This window comes from Vidua macroura, chromosome 11 (assembly GCF_024509145.1).
Source record: "Vidua macroura isolate BioBank_ID:100142 chromosome 11, ASM2450914v1, whole genome shotgun sequence".
Lineage (NCBI taxonomy): Eukaryota > Metazoa > Chordata > Aves > Passeriformes > Viduidae > Vidua > Vidua macroura.
In genome coordinates this window covers 11,485,243-11,511,442 of record NC_071581.1, presented here as the reverse complement: position 1 = coordinate 11,511,442, position 26,200 = coordinate 11,485,243, and positions in this window count along the sequence as shown.

The following is a 26,200-nucleotide window of genomic DNA, read 5'->3' as shown; positions in this document are numbered from 1 at the left end:
GCTTTTGCTAGCTTGTATTAAGTGTATCAGAGAACCAAAGAAGGAAGGGGTTAGATTCTGCACTGTTTGGTACAGAAAAGAGGAGAAAATTCAATTGAAATAAGTGGAATTACAGAGGAGAAAAACGAGTCAGAGATCAGAATCAAGACTTTATTGAAAAAGCTTATGATGTTGAATATTAAATTAATCTAATTTGCACTGTCTGATGGTGGCCATTAGTGCCTGAAATAGAGGCAATGAAATGTTAATGTGATTAGTTAGCAACACTAAAAACAACCGGTACATTTTTCCTTTGATTGTCTGTGTGTTTAGGAATATTTCATTACTTCTGCTTCCTTTGAAATAAGGGTAAGATATAAATCATAGGCACAGATATAACTAGCGGTTGTGACGTTTTGTTACAGAGTTTAATTACATGAATCATAAAATATTGCTACAATTTTCCAAACTGTTAAACCTTAATTAATATGAACCCACAGGGACCACCTTGATGGTTCATAATACTCTGGAAACTCTCCTCCTACAGTAGCAGTTCATATGGTTGAAGATTGCTTTATAATTTACAGAGAGTGATCAATTATTAGAAATGAAGCCAGACAAATTAATTTAATATAAATGGGGTTGTACGGAGTTTGACTAATTCTTTTTAATTACCTATATGTTATTTTTTTCAATAGTCTAACAAAGGGAACCATTATTCTTCCCCATGTACAAATTCATTAATCTCATTACCGTGCAGTATTAATATAATTTTATCACACATTCCAGAAGTGCAGCACATTGACAAACCATAATGAATCACAGCATTAGTGTACTATCGCTACATTAATTTCAGGACATGCCTTGCTCATCTGCAATTTACGTTGAGACTTAGTATAAAATGAGCTGCATAAGCACATAATTATGACATCTGCTTCTTTTCAGGTACCTCTTTGTAAATCAGTGACAAAGGAATAACAGGTTTAAATATGTGTTAACACTCTGATAGCATGTATAATTGCAATATGGCAATGTGTAATGAAGATTAAATTAGACTGCAGTGTACCTGACATATGCGAGAGCATAATTGAACTGCAATAATTATGGAATGAAAGAGACTATAAAGTACTAATATGTCAGTTCAGTAAGGTAAAAGCAGAGTAAAGGAGAAATATTACTGAAATGGTGATGCAAACAAGTACATTGTTTTTATAAGGGAAAGTTATTTATGTTCATAATTTTTGTCTTCAGTATGCGTAACATGTTCTTGGCGTTGAGTTCTCACAGACTCTCCTGTTTTGATCCTTCTTGGATTTCAGGTATCTGTGGCTTTTATCTCTACAACAGCAGATAACACCCACCACATATAAATATATGACTGCTGATGAGAGATTTTATGAGACTGAGAAACTGAATTTCACACATCTACTGTGGTAGAAAACAGTGATTCACTGAGGCTGTGGCCTCCAGTCAGGGGGCTGAGGAGGGGTTGTGTGCTTTGTCCTGTAGGAGAGACAACCTGAAACATATGGGAGATCAAACTGTAAGCCAGAGGGTATGGCAAATTATTAACTGCATTTTAACTGAAGTCATTGTCACAGAACTGCTAAAATATTTATTTTAGATGTGTGTCAGGCTATACTTCAAATCACTTGTGGAGGGCAATTAATTCTAAAGGTTAGTTACAGAATATTAGGGTTTGTGTTAAGTGCTCTTATTTGAACAAAAATATGCAATATATGTGAATGTGACTCTGGTGATGTCTGCAGTGTTTTACCACATCTACATTATAAGCTAAATTATACTATTATAATATCAGCAAAAATGTGTTTGCTATATGAACAAAAGCGACATTTGTATATATAATAATAGGATATTATACAAATGAATTCATTGTTATATTAAATCATTCTCATTATCCAAATGACTGGTTACCTTTCATAAAACACAAAATCCTATTCATGCATACGACAGCACTTAATAACATTTTAAGTATAATCTGTGATCCCTTAGTCATACATTTGTGTACATGTGTGCACATGCTGTGCATACATGAAACCGCACTACATTTCTTCTAAGAAATGATTCTGTAACTTCTCAGACTTTCTCCTGAGAGCAGCTTTTTTGAACTTTCTTCTGACATCAGCTTTTCTCTTGTTGCTACCAAGTTGGAAAACCCCAGTTCCTCCACATATTTCACACAGATATGTTAAAAATAAATTTCAAGCTGCATAAAAGGATTCCCAGCAAAACCATCAGAACCTGAGCAACAAATAAAACAGCATGTGATCTTTTTAAAGATCCTGGTGACTTTGTTCAGCTCACGTTGGAGCTGTCTCTGTCAGAACTCTGTGGCTGTCGTTATGCAGCTGGCTGAAGGAGCTCCCCTGGGACACCCCAGCGAAGGCAGCTCAGCAGCCGGGCAGGTTTCAGCTGAGAGCAGAGCCGGCTGCGCTCGGAACTCCTCGCACAGGAACTTCTCTGAGCTTCCCGTGGCCAGCAGCCACAGAGCCTCGTTTGGGTTGGACTGGGCCCTAAGAAAGCACACAGGCAAATATTTTCAGAAATTTTTCTTCTCAACTATCTCTAGTTTTTTCCAAGTGCACGCTCATATCCACGCAAGCATCCTTCATTAATTAGCTAAGACAACTTAAGCGCTTTTATCAACTTGATTTTGAGTAGCCAGACATGCAGAGAGAGGTAAATAATATTTTAGTCTCGAGGATGAAATTGCAGAATGTAGTAGCTCTTTCTGTAGTGCTTCTGCTCACATTTGTAAATTTTCATATCTCTTATCATGTTGACTCACTGTTAATTGTTATCATGGGTTTTAACTTACAAATTCTTCATGTAATGATGAATAAAACCTTAATAGAAGTATATGAAATTAGACCAGAAATCTTAAAAATGAATTTAAGGAAATGGTGGATTTTTTTTCTGGTGTTCTTAGTCAAGAAACAGAAATATTTAGATCTTAAATACCATTATTTTAAGATAGATAAGCTAGTTTAAGATTAGAGGAGTTTTTAATAAACTGGAACTTTTTAAGGTTTAAAGCAGGATTTAAACAACATTTTCTATTAAAATTGGTAAAAGAGTAGTATAAGGGAGAACGGATTTTACTTGTTACAATAATACATATAACTCCTGGGAAACAGAAGTTTCAAAGATTTTTTTTTTAATTATAAATTTTCTATGTAAACAAAACACACCAGAAATTTTATACAGGTAATTTTATATCAATATAAATATAAGATTTGTTTGAATTAAATACTCATAATGAGGAAAATAAGAGCTGTAACTTGTGCTGAATTTTCGACAGTAGGCTAGAAAATGCCATAGTCTTTTTCTTATATGCTGGAATAAATAAGGAAAAACAAAACCTAAGCAATAGTCTAATTTTTTTTTATGAATAACAATTTCAAAAATTTTCCAAATTAGATTGAAAAAAGTGCCTGTTTACTGTTTCTATACAAAATCTATTTAGCCATCAAATTTACAGGAATGATAAACCCTCAAACAGTTCTACTATCTAAAAATTATTAACCTATAGAAATATATTAGTTATGTAATGTTAATGCCACCTGAATATTGGAAATTAGTAAGATTATTTGTTTTTAAAGTGAATTAACATTGAATAAATTTAAGATTTCTTTATTGAGGCTAAAGGTATTTTAGTTTCTTTTCTCCATGTAAATGCAAGAATTTTGTCCATGGTACACTTGCTAGTGCATTATTTCATTTTTATGCAAAATTTGCTGAATACTAGAGAAGATCTACACATGATTTTCTTTCTTCAGCCAGTTTAAGGCATCTTATATTCAGGAGGTTTTCCTGATATTTAAGCTACATTTTTCCTTTTTTTACATTAATCTTCTAACTCCTAGTTATATTCCATGAACGTCATTAGATAATTCTTTTGTCTTATTTGTGTGTTTATATCTTGAAATATTTATAGACTGCTGCCATGCCTCATATCCCCTACCTAGTTATTCTTTGGCCAGTCTGTTACCTCTTTTAAATCTTTCCTCATAAATCTCTTTCCCTTGACTATACAACATTCCTTGCTTTTCCCTGAATTCCCTTTCTTTCTCCCAGTCTGTCTCACAGTGAGGTGAACTGTGCTGGGCACAGAGTTCCAGATGGGATTGTCTCCCAGCCATGCTGACATTGACAGTACCTCACTGCCCCACCCAGGGATGTTCTGCACAGACACTGTGAAATTGTGGTGGTAGTTTGGTGGTTGGGTTTTTTGTTTGTTTGTTTGGGTTTTTGTTTGTTGTTTGGGATTTTTTTTTTGTTTTTGTTGTTGGGTTTATGTTGGGTTTTTTTTTTAATTTGCATACTTCTCTTTACAAACTGATGTCTAATATCTTACTAAGAAACAGCTTTAAGAATCTTGTTATAGTTTCTTAGGTTTCTCTCTTCAACTTGGATACATATTGATTTGCCTTGGATATATAAGCAAATGAACACCACACACACAGGGTCCATTGTGTGCCCATCTCCATTGTCTAACATGTTAAAATTCTCTCCCTTTTCCCTCATATTTGCTAATGGGCACACACCTAAGTTCTAGGGCCATCAGAAAGACATTGATGTTACTTCTACCCAGGATGTCCTGTCTCTTTTCTGAGTACACAAATACATGAGTTGATTTATGATCAAATCTTTAGGGTATAATTCTACAGATATGGTCCTGCCCTTCTCCTATCCTTACATGTTTGCTGCCCTTAAAGACAGTAATGTGGTTTGGGAAACTGAGACAGGCAATTTTTTTTTTTCTTAATATACTTGTATTTTATCCTTTTCAGTTGCTAGAACAAACTCACTGCGCAGTCCTGGGAATATGAGCATGGTGTAAGAAAGCTTGGCCAAGGCAGGGGCAAGGTAGACCTGTAACATCTCTGATTAAATGGGTCTAAAACAGTAAGCAAATTGCTAACATTAACAGCAGCAGGTCTCATGAGATATGCACTGTTACATTTCAAAAAGAATGATACCCTTGGTAAATGGCCAGTTCAGTCATATATTTTTCCTTTATGTTTAAGTGTCTATGTTAAAATCTCTTTTTATCCTTACCTTCAGTAATCATATTGCATATTTTTTGGATAAAATATGATCAGTATCATATGCTGAGGGTTTTTTCTCTTTGTTGTGTATGTTCATTAGTGCTTCATGCATATGGTTTAACCAAGTGTCTTTTTTCCATTAGACAAACTTTAAAAGAATTTGCATATATATAGAAGCTTTAGTAAATGAAATTTATGTAGATTGATGGATTTCCATGACTCAGAGTTGTAGCCAAATTCTTAATTATTGCAGCTGTAATAATATTGAAATACAGGACTTTTCAAAACAGATTTATTATTTTTAATGCAGTGTTTAGAAAGTTCTGCTTTTTGTTGAGCAATAAGCCAAAAAAGAGGCTTTTTCTTTTAATGGAGTCAAGTTTTGCCTTTTTTAGTTCGTAAGTCAGCATGCTAATATTCAAAGTATTTAAAGATGTCATGATGACTCTGACTTGTTGTAGAAATAAATAAAGATGGAATCCATATGTTTTTCTTTTGATGGATTAAGGGCCATGTTTACAACAACATAAGTTTACGCTGTTGCTGCCCTCATGTATTCTTGAAGACCTTCATGGGTCAGCTCCTGCAGAGGCTCATCCTTACTCAAGAGTACAATTATAGTAACCATTTCCATGGTTAGGGAAACAGTCTGTTCTGAATAGAACATACAGCATGATGCTGATGTATTTAAAAAAAAAAAAACCACAAGCCAAAGACTTTTTATATTTTAGAACAACATTTTTTTTTTAATAGCAATACCTCAGTCCTTGATGGGTTACTGTAGATTAGCATTTCTCAAATGTCATTAAAATATATTGTATATATATTCATTTTTATTTTGAATTGAGGTTGTTCTTGTGTCACAGATAATAGAGAGGCCTGTTTTTTAAGGGCTGTGGAGTCTCATAGCTGCTGTCCTTTCTTTTTCTGTTTTAGTGTCTTGAAATCTTCACTGCAGCATTATCAATGTGCAAAAGCCACCGAATGAAGCTGTAAGCAAATGATTGTCTGATTCAGAGACATAATTAGGAGTAATATCTCCACTGGCATCAGTGTCCTACCTTTGATTTTCTCTGGAATTAGCAACAGATTAATCTGGACAAAATTTTTACAGTGCTCATGATGTATTGAGATAAATGTTGAGCTCTTGCACATGTTTATGAGGTGAGGTTTAACAATGTACATATTTATTTCTCTTGGTGTTGCAAGCTGCAGTTTGAAGAGTTCTCAGTCTTGGTGAGCAAATGGTATTGATGATTATAGAATCCAGTCCATAACAGGCAAAAATATTTGCTATTGATCCCTGCCAACTCTCAGCTTGCAGCTGGCCAAACTCACCCACAAGGAGCATTGCTTTACTCTATGGCTGATACTGACTTAGGTGGAGGAGGCTCTTCCAGCACTTCATGGGGTGTACAGGCAGGTTTGACAAACACACATTGGCCCAGTTTCCCAGCCTCTGGAACAAAAATCTGCCCTGCCTGAGGCTCTGTATCCTCTGTATCTACAGAGCAGCACGGGGATGTTCTCACCTCGCAGTTCCCTCCAGACCAAATTGGGCAGAAAAGAGAGAGAGAAAAACAACACAAATTGTGGAGCACATTTCTGCTGCAGGCCCACCAGGAAGGTCTTGGTGCAGGGAGGTTCGTGATTGTCCTTGCAGTGTCACACCTTTCTGTGTTGTGCTCTTTTCATGTAAGAAATTGAAAGTGTGAAAGTAAGCAATGATTCTGGGTAGTATTGACAGAAGTTAGCGTGCTTTGTATGTAAGATTAAAAATTACTGTGGAAATATTGTGTAAAAGGATTATAACTGTGGAAGCAACTTCAGTAATGGAATAGAGGTTTGGTTTCCTGCAGTGGATTAGGAGATTTTATTCTGAAGGTAAATGGAAAAGAAATAAATGGTATTTCAAAAGTGAGAATATTCTCTCAGCTTTAAGGGTTGAAAGGTTGAAAGCCAGACTATCTTCTGGGATTGCTCTCTTAATTTATGCATTTGCAGGTACTAAATATTTGATGATCAGTCTATGGCTCTCCAAAAAGCCTTTCATATTCTTGAGAGATAAGCCAAAAACTGATTGTGAGTCAGACATAGAGCCTATTTATTTGAATGTGCTGAGCACCATGTTTTTCCTTGGTACATTATATGTTTTCTGTGGGGCTCTTTTAAAATTTTCTCCAGAAGGAACTAACACTTGAATAAAAGTTTGTGTATTTATTTTTTTTTTAACCAATACATGGGTATTTACACATGAGTTTAGTTTGAAGTAATTTCAAATTATAATATTTTACTTGTTGAATTTGTATTGATGTAATTCTCATGTATTTAAATATTTTGTTCAATATTTATTGATATTATTTATTGTTTTCAAAAGTAATTTTCAATGACTTTTAATGTTATTGGCTACTGTAATCTTAAAACTGGTCAAGGGACATTATTCCTTGCCTTGGAAAATTTGTTACATTTACAAAAAGAGTAGAGCTACTTAGGAATTATATTTCTTAGACATTAATATATTATGAAATTATAAGTATCTATCTAGAAAATCAGGAGTTGCCTGGGAATATTCATATAAATTGTGTTCATCCTGTGTTCTGCAAAAAGGACTTCCAAAAAGCAGCTGCATTGTGGAATGTTCCCTGGACCTTTATCTACCAAATGTGTGGTCATTCATTTGACAGTCATAACCTGGAGAAAATAGTGGGAATATTATTAATGGGTTTCAGCATTTTATTATCTACATGGCAGGCTTATTTCAGCATGAGAAAGCTGTCAATGGCCACACAATGTTGTGTTTGATGCGACACTGGGAAAGGTTGGCTGGTTCCCACATTACAGCCCTCGTTTCTGCTAACACACCAATGCTCAGTTTTGTGGTGTATTGAAAGAAGCCACTTGGGAAGCAGATTTTGTCTTTACAGCAGTGACTGATAATAACAGGTTGGAATATGGAAGGCAAAAACTCTTAATTACATTGTATACAGACAGAAACACACACAAAAACGTAGTGGTTAAACATTCAGCTGTTAGGATTTGCCAAACCCCAGTTAACTACTGAGGATGCAAAAGATACTGGAACATTAAGGAAAATTCATCCCTTGGTGACCTGTCTCCAATATTTAAAACTAACCCCTATAGTGCTCATCTTGCTTTTCTTCAGAAGTGACACTTATTAAAGCAGCAGTAGTAGGTGGGACAATACTAACACGACACTATTGGTTCCTGAAAATGTCCCAAACCTGGTTCTTTTTTATATTTCATCTACTTATAAGTATTTCATCATTTTATTCAAGATTTTTTTCAGCATCTTGGGGAAGGGGATATGCACTTCTGCAAGGTATACTGGGAGCTCAGCTAAAATAAACCTTGCATTTCAACTATACAGACCGTAAAAACAAATGTTGTAAGTTGCAATCTCAACAAGTTTTGAGAGAATGGACCACAAGTGAGTCAGCTAAAGTAGAAAATTAGTATATCAGGATGAGAATTAAATTTAATCCAGTGTTTGAATGTGTGAAAAGAGCTGTAAGACCAGATAAATAAGTGCCTTAGCAGCCTTTCTCTCTCTCTCTCTTGTTTTCATGTACCACATAAGCAAATCATTTGGAATTGTACAGATACGTTTTTGAGAGTAAAACTGAGGCTTCAACATCTTGTGGATTAGGTGTGCAAGAGAGAGTCCGAACAGCCAGATTTTCAGTCTGGATATTTCACAGTCCTCAGTCTTTGGGACATTTTAATTATAATATCTTGATTTCATATCTCTATTTTTAAAAATCTCCCATGGTCAAATTTTGAAGTTAATAGAATCTGTCCAAGAGTAACTGGAGAATGCTCTGGTACACCTGTGTCAATGTACTGTATAAATTTAATATTTACCCAATCTCCTAGTTGTTTCTCATTGCCCCAGTTGTACATGACTTCTGAACATGGCTCACAGAACCTATTGCAAATAGTATCTAGTAATATAAGTTAAAATTTGATGCAATCAGAAACAGCTCCAATATTTTCACCTCTGGATTTAAAATGCAATGTTTCTAATTCTATAATACAGAAAAGACAATACAAACAAGGAAAACAGAATGAATGTTTTTTTCTTTATTGTGTTTTATTTGGTTGGTTGATTTTTGGTTGGTTTGGAGTTTTTTGTTGTTTCATTTTGGGTAGTTTTTTGTGGTTTGGGTTGAGGGGTTTTTAGTTGTTTTTTTTTGTTTGGTTTGGTTTTTATATATATATATTTTTTATTTTTTTTTTTCTTTGAGGTAGAAAGCAAAATTTGATTATGAGTGACTTGGCGACAGTAGTCATGTAATATATCCACAACAGAAGATGTCATTTGTTCCAAGAGTAACTTGCAATCTAGGGAAATAGTTGTGCATGTAAGCACCTAATCTAGCAACACTAATAATTTAGGTTAGAAAGACTTTATCTTATAAAACTGTGGTTTTGTATGTCCTTGAACAGTCAGCCCAACTTCAGAGTGAGAGTTTATATCTCTCATGGTAAACTTGAGCTGTGCTGCAGGTGTTTTAGTTTATCACTGAAAGGAAATGACTTTTTTTACACCTAATTTAAACTGAAGCTATTCACAGTTTAAAATGTTCAGTAACAGTGACCTCTGTAATGACTAACACATTGCAGGTGGTCCGATAGCAGGCCAGTGGTTAATGTTTGCTATTGAGAGAGACAGAATTAAATGTCCACCCAACAGTTGTTTTCTTCCAATTTATAGTATGGACACAACAGCTGGCTCAAAAGAAAGCCACAATTAAAGGGCATCTGAAAAGTTGCAATCAGTTTAGTTCCTGCAATAGGAGAGCTTTCCTGTTGGCATCTATTTAAAATCTCTCATTAAATTTGAAAGCAGAATTCCGGGTAAATAGTTGCTACCTAAATCTCTGTATTAGACTTCTGATAGTTGTGTTCCAGCCTTGCAGTCCCTGCTCACTCCTTCAGGCTAAACTCCTGTTTGTTCTGCAGTTACATGGTTGGGATCAATAAGTATTTTGTCTTGGAGGATGTGAAGTGCTTTGTCAGACCCAAGAATTCTCAACCAAAGCTCTTAGCTTTCACAAGTAACTAACTGAGGAGGCAGTTCAGATTTCCCAGCACAACATAAAAAGCAAAACTGGGGGAGCCTCGAGTCTTCATTTTAGCTATTTTCATTTTGACAAAAGTGAAGTATCTTTGCTGTGTAGCTGCTGTGCAGATTTTTCAAATAAGGGTAGACCTGGGTGCATCTAAACCAATCATAATCATTGTCACATTGATTTAAAGTTTGATTTCTTTGCAATGCATACTGAATTCTGTTACTGCAGAAACAGCTGATCCTGAATCCCATTCATACCATGTGATTAGAGAGCCTAACATAATTCTGGGAGCACAGTGGGAGAAGTGGGTGAGAAATTTAGGTCTTGTTACAGGACAGTTTTTTACTGAGAAACAATTCTGCTGTGTCTGCTGTTTGCCTTGGAGTGACATGAACTGTTACACACAGAAAGAACCTCTGAAAGTAAAAGCAAACCTGCTTCACAGGAGATAATAGCCTCCATATCTCAGAAATGGTTCTTCAGGAGGTGTGTGCAGCAGGAATTTAAAACAGCTACATTTTCTTAGAATACAGGATAACTGACCACAACAATTAAGAAGACACAATATCTTTTCTGAAATTGTTCTGAAAAGTATGTTTCAATTTTGTGTTACATACTACAAAGCCTCTTATGAAATGGCCAGGATTAGGATTTATCAGCACTTTGTGAACTATTCCTTAAAGAAAAATAGTCATCTCAGTAATAGGGTGCCTGGATAGGACCTGTTTCACTGCTTTGTTAACTGTGCACAGATGAGAATCAAGGGCACTCTGCAGTGTTACATGAAATACATCAGCTGACATTGCTTTTTGTTGCATGAATGAATGTAGACAAAAAAAACTCCAAAGTATAACCAGTAGATAAAGTAGACTGAATTCTAATTGGGAAAGGGATTGGAATCCAGATCATTTATGTGTAGAGTAAACAGTTTGAATCAGACTGAAAAAAAAAAAAAAACACACTAGAGAGTTTCAATATAGATTTAATTTTATTCCTACCTGGGAATGACACATAATCTGTTTTTTAGCTTTTTTTTTCTGAGAAAAGGGAAATTTGCATTCAAATGCTGTCAGGCAGAGAGTGGAACTGAACTCAACTTCTGCTAGATGCTACCCTGGAAGCTCCTCTAGGTTTTATAATAGCTTTCTGAAAAGGAAATATTTTTTCCATCCATAATGAATGAAGCACATCTTTTTCTCTGCAGTTATCTCAGTTTATGCAGTAAATTTTCAGTTTAACCAAACAAAACAGGCTCTTTGTACTGCTTTGTGAACAAAAAGTGTCATTCACACTCTTTTCTAATTCTCCTTCCTATATTTCAAGATCTAAAAAGAGCACTCACATGTGTCATTAATAGGTTTTATCTATGGTTTGAGGATAGATCCAAAATCTAATAGAGTTATTGAAAAGAACTGCATTAATATCAGTCCTATATTAGTGCATTTTCATCATCAGCTCTTTATTCTTTAATTAATTAGTTTGAAAAAGTGTTTTTCATATCCATACTTTTCCAAAAGTATTTATGTTAGTATGGTTTCTGAAAAGGAATGATAAGGTGTCATGGCCATGTTCTTTATATATGTAGCTTTATATATTTTATAATTTGGTTGAATTGTTCACACTTAAAATTCTTTTAAGATTATGTCATATTTAAAGTATGAGACATATTAAAATTATACAAAATCATACAAAATTGTAGAGACAAAGATGTAGATATCTCATTAAAATATCCATGATTATTATTTTCCATAAGCTATACCCTATATAGTACTCATATAAAGAATATATTTGGTGACTGTGTTACACAAATAGCACACAAAATTAATATTTAGTTCTGACCCACTTACATTTATATCTTTGATGCTAAAAATTTCCATTTGCAGTTAAAGTCTGTATATGTATTAGCAAGGCCCTTTATTGTCTTGAAATTAAATCTTTTGAAGTTTCTTCCTCTCTGAGACAAAAGAAAGCACATAGTTGACATCAAAGTGGAGACATACTGCTGGCTAGTAATTATGGTAGCTTAACGTTGCCCAGTCCCCACCCATTTACAAGCTTGCCTTTACTTTCCTCAGCATGTTTTTATTTTGATCAACACCTTTAGAAATAACTGAATAGCCCAGTTACTTTTAAAGTTTCTGCAAATTTGGTTGGAAAACAAAATAACGGTTTAATAATTCATTCTTTATGTATAATTTTGGCTTTTTAAAAACCTTCTTTAATTACTCTAAGTTGTAACTGTTAGCTGGGTGTTGCCAGATGTGAAACCAGACACAAGGGTGAGATTTTACAATTCCATCACAACTGCTTAGGACAAAATCTGTTTTAGGACACAAGAGATGGATTTAAAATATTAAATTTATGTTAAAAAATAGTAGGGAATCATATGCAGGATAGCTAAAGTTGGGGTTTTTTTGCAAACTTATGAACTTCAAGCTAATCAGTCCAATCAAAGCTGAAAAGAGGCTTCAAAACTCAGCAAATAATATTTGCTGTCAGTCTTCACCCCTCATCCACCAAAGCAAACATACAGATGTAGAGCACTGCTCTGTTTGCAAATTAAAGCCTCAATTTTCTCTAGTGTGTATGGTAGTAAGGTGAGCACTGGAGCTAAGGCTGAAGTGCCTCTGCCTCTTGGAACATTTTTAAACCTCTCTAAGTACAAGGATGATGAACTCAAAATAAGTTTATTTATCTTGGGAATTTGAGTTTTACAACTTAAGAAAGAATAACTTCAGAAATCCATGGGAGGCAGGGCAGGGCTGGGGGAGGGGGGGCAGCATCCTCCCCATTCTTGCAAATTCTACTGCAGTGGCCAAATTGTTGATGTGCTCAGCAGAGCATGTTAGGCAGTGCAGAGCAGCTGAAATAACTCTGCATGTCTTCTGCATGATGACCTTTGTGCTGTGTGTGTGAGGAGAGAGATGGAGAGGCAAAACATTTATATCAATATTTTAACATGTGTGGGACTGGGAAAATCTATCCAGTCATGTTTTTCCATAACTAAAATCAAAACGAAAATCAGTGTGTACTTTCATCATAAAGCATATTTGAGTTACAAAGCTATTACAGTGTTACTAGTTTAACCCAAATGTCATGGGTACCATGTTTGCCCTCCTATTACATCTTGTGTTTAGGTGATGGGTGTGCAACAATTTGAAGAGAGATTTTCCTTCTGGGTCCCTAAACCCAACAGTGACTCACAAAAAGAATAAGAAAAAACAGCTATAACAAAATCCAAAACAATTTAGCCACAACAAACCCCCTAGAATCTTCCACCTAGTACGAATCTTTATTTACAAAAATGGTAGCTAAAAAGTGAACTCTTAGTATTATTTCTCCTGTTGTTTCTCTTCTATTGTTGCTCTTTTTCTTCCTCTCAATGCAGATCTCAGTTACTGCTTCAACAAGCAAGCAACTGCAGCAGCTAATTATAACCAGCAGTCTCTGTGTCCCCCCTGCTTACCAGGTCATGACAACATTCATTTGGAGAGTGTTTTTTTCTAAACAGGAAAACATTTCTCCAACAAAAGTCAGTAAATATTTTTCTCAGTAGTACTGGCAGGCAATATTTACCCTAGTACTGAGGTCAATCAGAGGAGATCAGATGCGATAGTGCTGAGCTTTTAGCTGTCAGCAGGACTTTCTGGCATTTCCATAGGGTTTTCAAATATATAAGTATAGAGAAGTCTGTTTTTCTTGTCCAGGCACATTTCTAATTTCCATCACTATTAAGAGATGTTGTACAGTCTTATCAGGGACATTATAGACCTCCCAAGTGTTCTCTGGCCACTTAATTCTGTGGCCTCTAAATTCTGTGGCCTCTCATGTTTTAATTGATTGTGATAGATAACAATGTACTGTAAATGTGTGATTTGATTAAGAGATCCTGCTGAACCCTTTAAATTTTCAAAATTAAACCTGAGTGTTTCATGCATATTTTCCAAATCTGGTGATGGGATTGCAGAGTAACATGGGCAATGAGTGTTAATCACTGTGGATAACAGTAACTAGTCTCTTCTCTGCGTACCCTGTCTCTTCATCTTGTTTAATCACTCTTCAGCTTTTCCGCATTTATTTTCTGGTCAGCTTTTTTATTATTTTCCTTTAATTATGACATCAATTTTCTGTATGGGTCTTCTTGACACTAACAGTTATTCTGAATTGTTGTGTGTTATTTATGAAAGTCAAGTAGCCAGTAGAGTAAAGCAGTTATAAAGTTCTTGTAAAGCATTTATAAACTCATCCAACAATAATTACTTACATAATACTTATCAGGATGTCATCCAATCTATTTATTTACTGGCCTGCCCACTATTCTCATAATGTTGATTAAAAAAATTTAGAAACGTCTTTTATCCTGATTTCTTAAGTAAGGAATTACCAAAGTAATGTGAGTGTTCTGCTACCTTGACCAGGAAACATAGACTGTTTTCTAAAGAAGAATCCTTTGAACTTCTCAACTGAGTGTTGGGAGAGAGCCATATTTCTACCCTGTCATACATTTGAAAATATTAGCATTTCTTTTATTAAATGACCGTGTTAATACACATGTAAAGTTTGTCCTTTCCTGGTGGTGTTACTAGGCTTCAAGACTGACCAACCAAATCCCAGGTTTAGCATGAGAAATCAGGTTATTGATGTGATACAGAGATTTTCTGACTATGCAACAAATCTGTCAGAATTACTTACATTTTCATGTAGAAAAGCTTTCAGACTTTTCAATTCGAGTCTCTCTGGCTCTTTGTTTTATCTGGCTCTTTATGTTAGGTTTTTTAAGGGCTCTCTCTTCCAAACCAGTGCACAGTACTATATAACTGTAAAAGTGCTCTGACTACTGGGTGTAAGGCAGAGGGAACAGGAACCTGGAAATAGTCAGTGACTTTGCCTCCCAACACATTTAAAGATATCACACTTTTTTTTTTTTTTTTCAAATAGAGCTATGAAATTAGAGTTTTGATAATAATATAGCATTTTATAATGATTTCTTTTCTTGAAAATAAGTCTATTGATGATTTTGAATGTGTCATTACAAAATTCTGTTCTTGAAGCTTCCTATGAAATGTCCACTGACATTGAAGATACTCTTTGTTACTCAGAACCCTAATTCACTGTGTGTATTAGGATGTCAAATTCCTCTCATATGACTGCCTCAAAAGAACAAACCAGTTATGTGGGAAGTAATTGTTGAGCAGAAACAAGATTTTGTGAAACAATATGAACACTCGTTATTTCTTACCAGGTAAGGAAACTAAAATCACAGTATTTTCTTTTTGTTCCCACTTAGAATAGTAACCTGTCATAGAGTCCACTGCTAATTAAAAATATTAGTACTGTTAGCACTGACAACTACCTAAGTAATTTGCCTTAGTAACAATTCATCCAAACCAGAAGCAAGAGGGAAGAATTTTTAAATTAATTGCCTAAGATTATGCATGTCAGTGTTATGACGAATAGATGGTACTGAATTCCATGAAATAATTTAGTGCATAAGAGTCTATTAGCTAGTTAGAAACCATGACCCCATTTAACAGTTACGCATCAGCATAACATCTAATCTATATTATTTGATTTGTATACCCTTTATGATCTAACTGGATCCCATAATGTCAAAAATCATACCTATCACATTGAATTATAACACATTAAGAATACAGGTTTGGAAAAATCAGATATTTTTTGTCTCAAGAGTGAGCTCAGGATATTTACAGTGAAAGAGATTCTGCTCATTGCATTAAAAAAAATTCAGAACCCATCTCCAAGTGCTTTTAAAATTAAATGGAGCATGAAATAATAATTTTAAATTACTTTAGCTGACTGTTCCCTACAGTCTTCAAAAAACCCAAAAAACGTTAATCATCCTTTATTTGTGTTTTTATGAATCAAATATCAGTAGATGGCTTCTATAATTCTGTGCATATTTGTTCGCTGACAAAATTTAGATGAGCAGATCATTTTAAACTGTATCATGCTTCTAAATCACACAGCAACTGATTACCTGTGATGGAAAAGTATTGTTTCTATATAAAAATGTGGTGGAAAAAAGAAACATGTGCCTGAACTTACTCTAATTTGCTCATTCAAGAAAAAGCCAATGGCTCTTCAGGACAAAGTAAGATGTGAATGCATTACATACTTACAGAAGTTAATCACAGATCTTTAATTTAGCAAAGCATAACTTAAAGCTATTATTAATTATGTCTGATATTTTTAACATCTCATGTGTTATTCCAGAACCTCTGGCTTTTCAAGGTCTATTTGTGTTTGGACAAAAACATGCACATGAATGAAGTAGAGATGAATATGAAAACTGATTTAGGAGTGAATCAATATAGTCATTAACAATTTTAACTATATGTATGTGAAACAGCAATCTCTAAAGACACCATCATCAAATGAAATATGTGTTTGAAGTTATGCATGAAATTTCTAGGCAATGTATTTTTTTTTTCTGACAGGTTGTATGGAACTTGTAGGAGAGGATGCTCACTTCCCCATATTCTGTTTAGAATGGACACATCCCCAGAGCAAGCTGCACTCAGTCCTGTGGGACCTTCCTGCTCCCTCAGAGAAGCAGGCAGAATGTTGGACCAGCCTTGGAGTTCACTTCAGTGTCCTCTGCATGTAGAGCTGGGATAACTTTTGTTCAGGATTCAGCTCCAACATACAGGACCTGCGTTTGCACTTCTTTCACAATTTTTTGTGATGTAAAACTTCATACCCTTGTGTTAGTGTGCTAATTTACAATACAGCTGCCTGTCAGACAGGTTTGGCACACACAGATGGAGAAAGGTGTGTGTACAGTTGCAGGGAGAGGCACAGAGAGCTGTTGTTCTTTGTCCCAGAGCACACCCACACGTGTAAAGACTAGACAAGTGTGACAAGTGGGTTTGCATTTTCCAGCAGATAACCTGAAATCCCTAACACAAAGTGACCCTTCCCAGGAATTCTGTAAGTGATCAAGAACTCAGTGTCCTGAAAATATCACCAAAGTCTAATCACTTAGTCCCAAGTTTAATGAAGTCTTTAGGCCCAAACTTGCCATTAATTTAAATGGGAAATCAATGTGAAGTTAGAAGCCTAAATGCTTTGTTGAATCAAGGCCTCCAGGCTCAATTGAGATTCCCATAGTGATCACTATAAAAAATTCTGTTAAAGCTCTGACTTGTGTTTCCATATCTGTCTGTGGGCACCTACCTGGTTCATTTAAACATTTATATTATGTGTTTTAAAAGGGACTAAAAGGGACTAAAAGTTATACTTTCAAGGCATCTAAGGTTAGACACATAACTTTGAGTAAGATCTAAAATATTTTCCAAAATCTTCCTGTGCCTACCTGCATTTGCAAGTACATATCTACAACAAAAGGTGGCACTAGTGATTGAAAAGCCAAAATTCTTTATTATACTTTCTTTCCACTTCAAAACCTTTTCTTTGGAATCTCTATCTTAAATACAACCAAGAATTTGAAGAGTTATTGCAATAATTTTTCTGACCACTCTGTCTGGTAGCAGTCCGAGATGGTTGGATAATTGGCCTGTGAACCTTTCCAATACAATATTTTTAAGATGCTAAGGAATTCAGGAAAAAATTGCTAGTTTTAAAGTTTTTCACTAGCAAATCTAATCCATATAGGTAGATGAATAATTAATTCTAAATAATATATCCTGGTTTGTTATTTTAATCCTGAGTAATTATTCAGTTTTATCTTACAGTATTCCCCAGCTCATACTAACTGGCTCGACTTAAATAATTCACTATGGGCCAAAGCTTGATTGCACTGAAGTCAATGGCAAAAATCCCATTTTCTCCAGTGACAACAGTATTTAACCCTGAGGAACTGACCTTAAGGTTAATTAAATGTTTGAGAAAACCTGAGGTGATTTATAGTTTCATGCTGAAAGCAAGAAAAATTCACAGTTTTGTTAGGTTTTGATGTAAAACAAGATAAAACCTAGTGTTCTCAAACTGAGTTTCACTTTCAGGTTTTATTTTCTTTTAAAATCTGAAACTCAGAGAAACTCAGGTTGAGTGAATGCACTGTGTGGATTGCAACCATTTTTTTTTTGTTGTTGTTTTTTGTAATTCCTTAAGAACCTGTACCCTGAAAGTTTTGTACACCTTTGCTTCTATGATCTCCTTCATACATCCTATTAATAATGAATCCCTTTATTAGAGGTTTGTTTTCATGGTACCTTTTTCTGGAACCACTGCAAGCAGTGCTGGGCATATTTCTTCAGTGTGCATATAAACAGTTATGAGAGAAGTAAAAAAGAAAGCCTTCTGTATGCACATTTCATGGAATGAACAGCATTAGTTAAGGAATGTTATATACTTGATTTGATTAATGAGTTTTAGGGAGATTATTTCTTGGCTTGATTCATGTGCTTAGGACTGTAAAGTAATTTAGAATCTAATTGCAATGTTTTCCAGAATTTTATGTTGCTTACATTATCCTTACAGAATACAGAAGTTCCAATCCATCCTCTACATAGTTCTTTGATATACAGGAGCATAATTCATTTTACTAGAATGTAGCCAGATTACACATGCAAGTATGTTATTCATTTGAAGATATTAAACTTTCTTCTGTATATGTTGATAAAAATACCCAGTATCAGTATGCTAATATACAGATTTCTCAAGGTTCACTGTACAGTTCTGCTATTTAATAAAGGCAGAGAAAGACTTTTCTACTAAAATTGCATATAGAATATTAGAATTGGTATATAAAAATAATGGTAATTTTTCCTTTTCGTTTCTTCAGCTTGTGTCTATTCTGAAAGAAGTTGAATATGTATTTATCTGAGTATAGAAAAGACACTGCTATATGTAGAGTCAGTAGGTGGGAAGGAGAATTAAGGGAAGTATTTATCAGAAGCCATACAAAAACTCAACAAACATTGAAATCATCAGAAGCTGTGACAGCAAAGAGATCAAGCTGAAAGGAAGCTGTGATGTAGAATCAAAAGTGCACAGACTTGATAACTTCATGAATTCCATGAAGGGACTCTTTCATAACAAAAAGCAGCAGAAAGAATTTAAACTAGCTCAGAGTTGCATGACTCAGATGATCTTTGTCCTGATAGCAAAATGCTGAGTGGGAGAACGTATTCAAGAGCTGCTTGAACATCTCAGCTCTCTGAAGCTCTCTGTTGCTTGCCCATGCTTTAATGCCACTTATGCCTTCTTCATATTTGATAAAAGAGCCTGCATGTTTTTCCTTTATTTCTCTGACCGGGAGCTGGCAGAATGAAATTATAGGCCCAGACCCCAAAATGGACAGAAGGAAGATCTTAGCAATGAGTTAGGTGTAGACACACACAAGAGAAAAGGTAATGAGCCCTAATCTTTTAGAGCATTTTTTTCTCTCTTGTTTCTGTGTGTCTACCTCTGACTGGTATTCTATATATTACCTTTTCCTGCTACAGGACATTTTTCATGTTCTGTGCTTTCACTTTGCCTTGGACTACGGCCCTATAATAGCAAAAAAAAAATATTTTTTAAGGGGAATTTTCTGAAACCTAGACACTTAGAGAGAACTTTTCTGCCCTTAATGTCTTGGATCATATACAGCTGAGACCAAGGTAGTTAGAGTAAACCTGCTTTTTATAAAGACCATGGCTTTCTTGACTGTATGTCCACTATTTCAACTTGAAGAAGGTTAAAGTCACAACATTGAAAAGAGTCTCTCGGTGTCATAAGTTTCTCTTTTCTCATTCTTATTTGGGGCTGACAGGGGATTTTTTTTTTTTTTTTTTTTTTTTTTTTTTTTTTTTTTTTTTTTTTTTTTTTTTTTGCCTGCTGCAAATTGCACACCTGTTTTCAGAAACTTCAGTTTCCTGGATTTTTTTTGGGGGGGGAGTGGGTCTATCAGAGTGCAATATCCCTCTTGGTTTGCATGCTTCTGCTGTGCTGTGTCATGTATGTGTTAGGCTTGCCAGAACAGATGAAGTTCTGAATGTTAAGAGTTGATTAATGGCAAATAATGTCCTTTGAAAAGGATAGGAAAGCTTGATAGGAGTGAAGTATCAAAATTAGCTTCTTCATTTACAATCTTTTGAAAACCAAGAACTTTTTTGCTTTTTGAAAGTGTCATCAGAAGATTGTTTTTCTCTATTTTATTCTCTACTGTAAGCATAGATGCTACGGAGGAGAACAGGCTTAAAGATTTTCCTTCATTAAAGATAAATCATTAGTGGTATTTTGGGATAGTATCTATTGTATGATGTGAAAATAGGTTGCCTCAATAAGATACAGCATAGTAATCACACCAGTTGTCATCACCAGTAATTACCACAAAACTAGGCAAAAGGTAGAAGAGTAAGAATGCTTTTGCTTAGATTCTTGATAACTGAAGTATCATTACTGAGCCTCTTCAATTTTACTCTCCCTGGATATCTTTAATTATCTAAATGCTCTGTACTCCTGTCTTCCTTTCTCCTGGATTTTTTTTTCAGTTATTATGTAGCATAAAAAAATTTGGCTCGCAGGTTGAAATCCACAGATTTCAAAGAATTGGAAGTTTAGCTATGCAATATTAGGTATTTACAAGCTAACAGTGAAAATTTCGCATGTATTTGGAGAGTAGGAAAAGAGAACTCCCTCAGGTTTTATCTTGTTACAATCCAGTATTGAAGCCTACATTTGATATACACACAATATCAGTAGATATCAGTGTTAGAATACAGAACGGGGCAATGTATTTCACACTCTTTTACACTCCCTTTCCTTAGAAAAGTAAGCAAACACACTGAACCATCTTTGCATCTCTAAAAAGACATTGGGGAATCATTATAAGGTTCCAGGTGTTCACTGCTAGTGACTGCACTGAATTAGGGAATAAACTTTTCAATTTTTTATTATTTTACTTTATGCAGATATTTATAAACTAGTGTGTTTCTTAGCTATGTTGAGCTAAATAATTATAAGAAAATGAAAAGACACAGGAGTATTTTTAAAAAGGATTTATTATTGTGAGTCCCTAGACTGTGTTGTACCCATAGGTGTACCAAACCAGAATGGAACATTGATGAGAATTTTGGCCTTGGATAATTTCGGAACTATTTTAATATTCTGTTGTGGGAACCTTTCTACTTGCTCTGAGTCGATTGCAGGATTAAGTTGTGGCAGTTCAGTAGAAAAGTATGAAAAATTCAATTTGTATGAGTTTCCAGAAGGATAGTCCAGCTTCTGTTCCTTTTTGGAGTATATAAAAAATTGAGTATATAAGGGTTTTATGGTCCTGGGGATGGTCAGATCATAGCTGATCAGGCAGATAAATCTTTGGGTTTGATATTATCCAGTGAAAGGACTAAATCTGTGAAAATCTGCCTTTTGCTTTCCAGATTTTGGCCCTCAGTACTGAGCAGCAAGTTAAAAATCTGCCAATTTTGTTGGCAGATGGCGAAGCCCTCCCCACTTGGAGGTACCGCAATCAAGTGGATTTTTAACTGGTGCAGCACATCTTTATTTACAACTTGTAAAGTGTGTTTTCTTCTAAAACTTTCCATGTGATACAGCTCTTTATATTATATTACACTTATAAAATCTCACCAAACCCTTATGAATTAAAATATAATTAGTGGTTCAAAACACAGAAGACATTAGCCCAGAAGTGTCAAAAATGTCATGAAAGACCATAAATCATAGTATACTTGAATTGATCCCTCATATAGTTAGTTTTTAAATCATCTCTTTAACACCTTGTAAATGTACAAACAACTATGAACCCAAGGGAAACTTTAATATGTTTTTTATACATATTTTAATTTCATCTCAAAGTACTGGCTGCATAAAAATTAAGTCAGGCTCACAAAACCTCATTGATTTCCTCTGGATAAAACCCATCTGTCCAAACTAATTTAGAACCTTTTTGAAGCTGTAAAGTTAGTCATGCAACACTGAGGTCATTATGGACATCCTGTACTGTAGGAACTCTAGTGTAATTTTAAGAAGGTAATTTTGTTATATTTACTGTATTTAAATACAGTGCTACTTTTAAGGAACAAAAGCCTTACTGTGTAACTGTATTGAAAGTAAACCAGAAGCTGTGAAAAGTGAGATCTGTTCTTTTCCTTGTGATTAATGCACCTTTCTGCCAAAATTGAAACTTCTTAACTGAGCTCATTTAATACAAAGTAAACGAATTCTGCTCTTTGGATTTGATCCGCTGGCTAAGCTCTATAGATAAGGGTCTAACAGTGAATAGCTTTCATTCTAAACAAAGGATGTTTTGATAGAAAGGTCAGAGCTAAGGTCTTTTATATTGTGATAACAGGAAAGGGAAATGACATATTAATGGCAATTCATGCCATGGTGGTCTGCTGAACATGGTGGATCCAAAAGAAAAAAAAAAAGGCTGCAGTGCTATTTTTTAAGGACATCAGTTTTTAATTGGTCTTATTTTGAATGACAATTTCTTTCATTACAGTTGGCAAGACAGTGATGCCAAAATGTACAACACTACTACCACAGGGAAGATTGAAAAAAATTGTGTGTATTGATCTGGATTCTGCCCTCGAACATTTTGCTGCCAACCAGAATATTAAGCAGGCTTAGCCCTTGTGAGTCACACTTGTAACAAATGATGATCTGTAGCTAATTTTTATAATGCGATAGACTTTAATTACATGCTGAATCACTTGAATAGGGCAAATAAGTTTAAATTAAGAGGTTCTCACTGAGGCTCAGAACACGTACATCATGTTGCGTGCTTTATGTGCAGTGTTAGTAATTTGGGGAGCAGGGTTTGCATAGCAGAATAGAAAAAACTGAGTTTTAAAATATTTCTGCACATTATAAAAGATCTCTGAACTATCATATGAGCAGGACTGATTCTACCACAGAAATCTTTATTCTGTAAAAAACAAAATTATGTGATTTGGCAAGGCAGTCACTACAGTGTAGACACTTAAAGCAGTTATTCCACTGCCCTTCCCACCCTCCCAGCCCCCTCCCCTAGGGGCAGGCTGCTTTATCTAGAGCCAGCTGATGTTATCTTTAATGCCAGCAGCTTTTTACATATCCTCATTGAGTCCAACAATTTCATGACATAGGATGATGGCGTAGATTCCCACGTTACCTAACGAAGTCTGAATTAAATAGCATTTCTTTTATGCTTAATAGAGTGTCAGCACAGAGAACAGCAGGATCAAGTACTCGAGAAGCAGTGTAGGATGACAGCACAATAGTACATTTTTCCTGTTCGTGTCTCACATCTCCAAAGAGAAAACTTCCCTTTGCCTACTTCCCTGCCTTCTCCCTTGAGATGCATTCCCTAGTAGTCAGTCTCTTTGCATGTCAGGCTGCAGCTGAACTGGAGATGTAATCCCCTGCTACCATAGCCAAGCACTGTAACCACATTCTCGTTTTCTAAACTACCATGATACAAATAATGTCCTTATATTTGCTTGTAAGGGTCTGTCAGGCACTTTGATGACACCAGATAATCCTGAAGAGCATCACATAAGAAGGATACCAGAAACCAAACAACACTCATGTCTGCTATTTAAACAACCTTCCTTCCGCCCCCAGACAGAAAATTAGAACCAGTCTCATTCCTTGCATCCCATCTCTCTGGATAATTGCTACAAGTACACAAGCCCATGTTAGACATGCTTTGTCATACCATGCCATTTGGAAGCAGCTCTGGGAAAGAGTTCTTTTATAAAAAAACCAGCACACAACGGATTTAAGCTCCAGCAGAGAAATACAGGAACTCTAAAAATGTTGCTTACTCAGTAGAGAAAGCCTAGAAATGTACCTCTAGGCAACGTGGTGTGAAGGTAGTTACACACCCAGACTGCACACAAGGTTGATGTGAGCCAGCTATTAGGCAAGAAGCATTAGAAAATCAAACAATTAATTCCTCCTTTCAGTACATCAGTATATCCCTTGTCCAGTGTCTATTCCCTTGTCTCAGTGCAAACCAGCATGAGGGCTGTATATTATTCCTCTAGTCAGTGAAAATATAAGACCTTGGACCAATAATACCTTTTCTTGATCCTTGATGAAATCCCAAATCAATCTCTTGTCATGATCAACCTTCTCTCCTTATCTCCTCTCCTCCCAGCTGATAATTCTCAAATATCTCAAATATTAGGCACTGCCATCCATTCACACAGTTTATCAGCTACCCCACCAAGAAAAGAAAATATCTGCTTAAAAATTATATTCCTTGGTATCTTTCTACTACTGTATTTCCTCCTCTTTGCCCATAGCACATGGTGTCTCCTTGTCTTTCTTGCTATATCCTCCAGTGGTGTGGAAAACTTATTTCAAAAGGTTCTTGCTTGGATAGTCAAATGCTTACTTTACCAAAAAGTGGTTGCAAGGTACATGTTTATCTTTTTACTCAATGACACTAAATGATACCTGAAAAAATAAGATATCAGCTAACATTTTGTTTTATGGAAAGCTTTTAAATGAAGAAAAATCTGTGTGCTAGTGACATATATGCAAGTGTATAAATGTGACATCACTTTGAAAATTTTTAAGTTATAAAATAATAAACAGCTCTTTATGAGACAGTTAAATTTTGTTATATTTTAATCTAGCCATGGAATGAAAACAGTTTCCCATTTTGTAGTGTGTTACCAAGTAGTAGTAACTTCTTTCAAAATCAAATTTCAGCCTTTTGGTAGGTAGCTATTTAAGTACCATGGAAACAAGGCAGTAGTGTTTTCTAAAATGTTTAGGAGTTCTCTGAATTTCTTTCAGCTCTCGTTACAAATACGTAATTTTGTTCCTGCATCTGAGCAATCATGCCTCAAAAAATAAACCTGATATGATGGAGTTTTACCAGTGACAAAGTTCATGAAAGTAAATTGTAACTGCTTTTATTTTCTACTTAAAATTTGATTAGGAGAACAGCATGCTTAGGAAACATGATTTGAGACGTGACTTTACTGTCAAATAACTTCTTGAATGACTGCCACAATTGCAAATTATTGTGTGGTTGTAGGTGACATCAAAGACAAGATTGCTGTGAAATTCAGTGTGTTTGTGCCTGTAGTGCTTCCTTTATGTCTGTGTTCTAGAAGATGGAATAGACATCTTTGGAAACCACGCTGCTCTTGGCTGAGCTGCTAATTGTACAAGACTGATTTGGATCAATATGCTTAAATGATGGACAATTTGTTCTTCTAGGGTTCCCACTTCACTCTGTAAACTGGAGAAGAGTTCAAGCAGAGCTCAGGAAGATGGAAGTAAAATTCTGTTACACAGAAGTGGATTTTGTCCTCAGACCTGGCCCTGTCACTTAGAGGTAGCATTCTTCACTTGTTAAATCACTTTGCAATTACAAGCTTGGATTTGCTTTAGCAGTCTTTTCCACTAGCAAAATTTCTACTCTTAATCTTTTCCTTAATATTAAAAGAAAAAAAATCCATTAGTAAAATTAATAATGAAGGAACAATGTGCTTGAAGCAAATGTGTCAAGAAATTACTTTTTCTGAATAATGAAAAAAAAAAAAAGGGTGAATTCATTTACCCCATCTTATTTTTTGCTGTCATAACACTCTGTAAAATTCTTGCCTTATGCTGTCCTCCTCAATGTTTATTTGTTTCTGTCTCTGAGGGGATAGCTCATCACATAAAAGAACACATTGGAAAAATACAATTGTTCCCTATGTTCTCCAAAAAGTCTTGTTATCCAAGGTCCTCTTCTAAAATACATCTGTCACACTCTATGAAACATTTATATGGCCTCTGTTTTCATATCTCACCATCCTAATACTTCCCAAGACATAGCTGTGATACAAGAAGGTACTACTGTCTCTCTTATAGTGAGGGGAAATTAAAGTACAAAGTGCCTACGTGAATTGGCAAAATCACAAAAGAGGCCTATGGAGGAGCAGGAAATTGAATACCAGCCTTATAGCTTAGCCAGCATGTCAGCCTTCTCTTTGAAAAGAATAAATGGTCCTGGAACAACTGAATGGTTATTGAAAACAATATGCAAGAAATAAATAGATGGTTTTTTTCCATAATTTTGCATGTGAGATAATGTTTATATATCAAATTTCAAAATTTATGTACTTTCAAGGAACAAAA